The following is a 6,483-nucleotide window of genomic DNA, read 5'->3' on the forward strand; positions in this document are numbered from 1 at the left end:
ACGAATCGACGATAATCACAGCTTTGCCATATATAATATAATATGCAAATTATTTAACAGAGAGTAGGAGCATCTCATTACATATACTTATACCTTCAACGAAAGAAAATACTCAGCTTATTGCTTCCCATATTTTGTTGATGGTATTGTAGAAAACTTTGTTAGTTTTAATAGTAAGGAATAATAATTACATTACAAATGAGATGACTCGGGAACGGCAACGTGCCACAACCGATTTTGCACTTTTGTTACGACCAGTATCGCTAAAACCATGACGAAGGTATTTTCGTCAATAGAAATTGCCTATTATATATTAGGTTGTCAAAAAAGTCTTGCGTAGTTGGCGCTGAAAGCGCGTATTTCTTGTGTTATTCGTCACATCGGGTCATGCTATACCTTTTTGGAAACCTCATTTCACGCGCTAACACATATTTGATTGATTGTTGTTACCTTTAAGTCATTCGTGAGTTATAGCGTCGTAAACATGAAGCAAAATAAAGAGAAAATACGGCATATTTTACAGTACTACTACGATAAAGGAAAAAAGGAATCTCAAGCCGCCAATAAAATTTGTGCAGTTTATGGACCCGATACAGTTTCTATTTGCACCGCACAACGATGGTTTCAACGTTTTCATTCTGGTGTAGAGGTGGTCGAAAATGCGCTACGCTCCGGAAGGCCTGTCATCGAAAATTGCGATAAAACCGCTGAATTGGTCGGAAGAGACCGGCATAGTAGCAGTAATCAAAAAAAATTTCATGAACAATTGAAAATTCAATAAAAATACCGYAAGACTTTTTTGACAACCTATTATTTATTTTATTTATTAAATATATTAATTAATTAATTTTTGTTTAAATACTATACTTATTTTACGGTTTTGTAACTACTATTTACTAAATGACAAGTATTACGAGCAAAAATTATATTTAGTTTGTTGTAGTTGTAACCTGACCAGACGTACTCGTGAAAAGCAATTTCCCAGAAATATAATTTAAATATGTATGTACAATTGTGTCAACATGAAAAGTATTCTAATAAAATCCCCGCGATTACTTTTAATGTGACAGAAGTTTTATAATCAAATGACGTCTGGATAGTGCTACCACGTTCTCCATAACCGCATTTGACTAGTGAGCGTGCGGTAAACTCTGCGCAGACAGAAACAACTCAACTTCAACTTGATACACAGTATTACCTGGATATGAAAAATATACGGAAATCATGCTATTTTCAATAGTTAAATTTTAGTATAAATAAGAATTTTAGAAAACTCTTACCACAACGTAATCTCTACGGCTCGATCATTCTTCCGCACAAGCTGCAATGTTTTTACATATAGCTATTACTTTTCAATAGACAATATATTCCTTCCATATAAAAGATTCTCATGAAACCTATCAACCGTTAGAAGTCGGTTTATAACTTTTCAGCCGTTGTTTTCTTTATCGAAAATAGCCAAGACACACACCACAACTGCGAGTAGAGGCACGCTGAAGCGTCAGTAAAACAACTTTCAAGTCGAATTACTTAATAAGAAATAGTTTTTATGAAGATCTTTATTGTAGATTACAGTATTGTGTCGGACAATGACCCATGTCCATATTGAAGATGATTTTCCAAAATAAAAGTTTTTCCATATAAAAACTTGATTATGGTGGATAATTTGTAAGACAGCTATATACTATAGTGGTCCGATGTCGAGAGTTCCAACAAATGTGCAGCTTGTTGGAGAGAAGAAGACGTTTCCAAAATTTCAGGTCGTGTTCTCAAAGGACTAAGGGACTAGTTCAAATACATATATACAACGTCCAGAGTGTTTAACGTGGGTACCTGTTGGCGACCCCTCGGCGCTTAAGAGCATAGTGGATGCAATCAATGCAGGTCAAAACTAATGCCGAGCATTTCCAGTACCAATTGGCAGTGTGGAGTGGACACACCAATCACCTTGGTAGGGTTTGAGGCCCATCTGAAACCTCTGCCGTACTTTGTGTTCGGCAACCGGTTGCGATACAACTTCACATTCAAATAACAAAGTGTCAGTTCTTGCCGCATTCGAGTTTTAACCACAACCACCATGATACGGTGCCAGTCTGCATGAGTAGGTTGGAGCAAAATCCAAGGTCCCCGTGGTAACAGAATTAAGTCGCTGCTCAGACCTTGTATCCGAAAGTACTATCAGTTGAGCTCCCATACTGCTCTGGACAGTTGACTCAACTCGTCATGCTTATTACTTATATAAATTTATATTACTTTAGGTCTCATTTCAGGTATTGCAATTTCTTATCAAACTTAATAACGTGTGTATATATTTGGAGTATAACAAAATATTAAATATTTCATATAGGAATCTCGTAAAAGGAAAATAGTGTACTGGGTACACATGCTTACCACTACTTAATTTTTATGCTTTTAAGTGGCTTTCTAAATGGCAAACTTGTTCACTTACAATTTAATTTGCGTAAATATGCAACTTGAACGACATATTAGCAATGATCCAGAAAAATACTTCTAATAATTCAACGACTTTAAAGTAATTAAAACACTTGACAGCCGGAGCACGCTTCTGTAAGTGGAAAGTTTTCATGCATTAAAATGTACAAGGTGTGTTCCAAAGCAAACAGAACTTTTTGAATCTTGCGCCCCCTGGTGGCGCCATCTATATGTCGAATGCGTTAGACTCTGCTATCTCTATCGATTGTCCAGTGAGAATTACATGACATTTAATTGATTGAAGGTGAAGTTATTACGCTTTAAGTGTCAGTATGTTTTTGCTTTTGAAATTCCATCGAAACGGGGCGTGAATTTATCAAAAATTAGCCGAAATCATCATTGAAATTCATGCAATGGAGTTGAATATCTCCGAAACATCGATTTATCGCATTTTGACCGAACATTTGGGCTTACGAAAGGTGTGTGCACGATTTGTTTCGCACAAATTGACTGACGACCGAAAATTGCTCAGAATCCAACATTCGAAGGACGATTATTTGACCAAAAATCACATTTCATTTTCATTAATCATTAACCAGTCCCCGTATTCCCTTGATATGGCACCGTGCCACTTATTCCTTTTCGGAAAAATGCGTTTGCACATTAAAGGAAAGCGTTATCCAGACGTAGAGGCCATTCAAAAGGCTTGCCATACCGGCCAACGAGCTAAAACACTCGTTCGACATGCTTTTGGATCGTGCAAAAAGCTGTATTGAAATATAATATATAAAAATAAATTGATTTTGCCGAAAAAACCAATTGATCTGTTTATTTTTTTTTTTTTTTTGTTTAAGTTCTGTTTACTTTGGAAGGCACCTTGTACATTGATGTAATTTCCGTTACAATACGCGTTGGGAAATTTTGCCAAGTATATTTACCCACTCTCTACGAAGTGACGACTTTGAGAGACATGAGTTGGTAATTTCTGAAGTGGTCACGTCATTTTAAAATACTTTTATTTAACTGGGCGTACTTACATATTTTGACAGATAATATATTATGTATTACTTGCAGGACTAAGACCTGGTATTACTGCGACTCACGTGGAAAGCAACAACACCAATTTAGTAGTGTATATGGCAGTGAAACAATGTTCGAAAAAAAAAGTATTGCAAATGATTGAGACCTAAGTTAGTTTCGGAAGACAACAGACAACTATACTTTTATTTCACGGCTCTCTCATGCCTAAACCAAATAATACTAAGTGAAATATCTTAAGGGAAAATAATGACATTTTAACTATCTTTTGCAGACAGGATATCTTTCTCTCAATACCCTGAAAACTTAAGATAGGAGACTTAGCCATTTCCGTCTGGTTACTATCCATTTGCCTCCTGAAAACCCATAGAGACGCGGTTCTTTGCGAGAACTAGAATAAACTTAGAAGACTCTTGACAACTCTCCACTTTTTCGCAGAAACTTCTCCATGAGGTTCTGTTTGATTTTCTTAACTCAGTCTTGTATATTGCAAGTCCGATTTTATACAACGCCAGTCGTCAGTTGTTCCATCCTACGAGCCTTGTTGAACAAATGCCTGCAGGACGCTCTGATTTCCGAGAGTTCTATAGTCCACCAGAGATTCTTGAATCTGTCCTTCGGTATTTTCAGTGAAGAGGAGCACTCCAGTGCAGTTTTACACGCCGAGCTGAAAACTTCGACCCTCCCATCCACTGTGTCGGTGGTGAATAATGAGTCTAAGAGACATTCTGCTATCATAAATGTTATTAATGTTCAAGCTGCCCCCGATTGAAGATATAAGAACCAGAAATCTCTGGCGTCGCAGACCAGCGTTGCTGAAATTGTGTAAAATAAATAGCGTTTATTCATTTCGGATCATCATACCAGATCTGGTCTAACCAACGTCGTTCGTTATGACTATTCGTCCTCAATCAGCCATGGTTCTTGGATCAAGAAGAAACCCTAAATTGGGGAAGGCCGCCTTCACCTTTGCATCTTGGTTACACCCGAACTTAGCATTTCCTTACTTTCTTACTTTCTTTATAATGCTATATAACCCTATATAAAAAAAAGCTCGGCTCAATGGCGTTACTTTTTATAAATATGTACATTTACTTGAAGTGTAACCCACAGAAACAGCTAATTAAGTCAACGACATCGGCTATATATTCTCGTGTTTTGTCCCTTACTATATAAAGTCTTATAATTTTTTTTATTGAGACTGTAAATACAGACATTTTTGTTCTTAACAGCTGTTGATCATTGTGTATTATACAATAATAATAATCATGTAAATGTTTCCACGCTTAAGGAAAATATAACTTTTTTTTTATGGTGGAAATATAACTATCATAATTGAAAGTAAACTACAAGTTACAGTAATATTGTTAACAAATACTTTTCGCATTAAGTAATACAACAAACAACACTTATGGATGAGTATAAACTTCAATTGTTTTAGTACATAGGTATATGGGTGCACATTTAACTAACTAATATTATGAAGTCTCGTCAAAAATTATCAGAGTGCGCTGGATTTGGGAAAACACTGCGGCATCACAAATATAGAATTTTTTTTATTATTTATTTTTGAGGAACTACAAGGCTTCACACTGAAGAAATTTATCTTGTGTATGAATACTTATATTCTTACATATTTACACATATGGAATATTTGTTTATATTGAAAGATGTCTGTATACGCAAGTTTGATATAAAATGTTTCGCATACGCCATGCGCACCCCATTCCCCTGCACTTACAAATGAGGAGGCAAACTATGGCAAAACTAATACACTTTATGTACTTTGACCTCGAACTTGAATTGAAGTGGAATATTAAATTAAATAATGAGTGCGAATGTGATTCCTCTTCCTGTTACTTATCAATAAAAACATAAATAAATGCCTAGTAGGGTGGTTGCAAATTTTTATAATGAATTTTAAAAGCATAATTTCCAATTTAAATTAATTTCACTTTTAAGATTTAAATATAATTTAAATTTAAAAGGTTTCAAGATTTAAGTTGTAATAAAAAAAATTTAATTTTTTTAAATAAAAATATATTTTTTTTATATCAGATAACAAGGGGGAACCTTGAAAAAAGACGATCTTCAAAAAAAATATATGAAGAATCAATGCTTTAAAATTGTATAGATATATTTATTAGAGTAGGTCAGTTTTTGTAATATGAAATCGCGTATTATTTTATTTTTTACTATATTAGTTGGAAAGAGCGAACCTTGTGTCTAGTTTTGGATATTCAAAAAAACAATCTACGGAAATTTTCTATGGATCATACTGAATAATTTTGGCCTAAGAGACTATACGACTAAAAAAACTTTCGATCCAGTGCTTTTTGAGACTAAATTTAAGAAAATCTGAATTACAGTTGTTCGATATTGCCAATTCCGACCAATGGCCACCTATTAAATATCAATCCTTCACCTTAAAAGTCGCTGGCTCAAAACCGGTTTTAGACCCACATAACTCACTTAAATAAAGTTGCGTAGAATGAACCGTAGAATATTCCGGCATACGCGATTTATTTGCTTATGTGGCTCTCTACAAATCGACCCGATTTACTATTTATAGATATTTTCCGAATTTACGGAAGAAATTTGGAGAAAAAAAATTAAATATTTTTCGAGTTACAATTTATTTTATTGAAATTTTGGTCTTTCTAGGTATGCAAAAATTATTATTTTATTGAATCAAAGCCTACCTGCATATATGATGCATAATTCTCCATTTAACTACCTACTTACAATTCCATCATATATGCAGAACATGCAGATACAAGTCGTAATTGAATTATATTTGTCTGAATAAAAATATTAGATAACCTGTTTGAGTTTATTGAATTGAACGGCTACACTTTAGCAGCCTGCAACAAAAAAATACTTGAAATATTCATTTAAAATATTACTATGGCATTTTTAAAACAAAAAAAAAAAAATTCTTCAAAATTTCTTACTAGCTGCGCTCTTTAGTAGTTATTAAAAAATAATAATAAAATATTTAACTCTTTAATC

The sequence above is a fragment of the Bactrocera latifrons genome, unplaced genomic scaffold (genome assembly GCF_001853355.1).
Source record: "Bactrocera latifrons isolate USDA-ARS-PBARC rearing strain unplaced genomic scaffold, ASM185335v1 scaffold_19, whole genome shotgun sequence".
In the NCBI taxonomy this organism is placed as follows: domain Eukaryota; kingdom Metazoa; phylum Arthropoda; class Insecta; order Diptera; family Tephritidae; genus Bactrocera; species Bactrocera latifrons.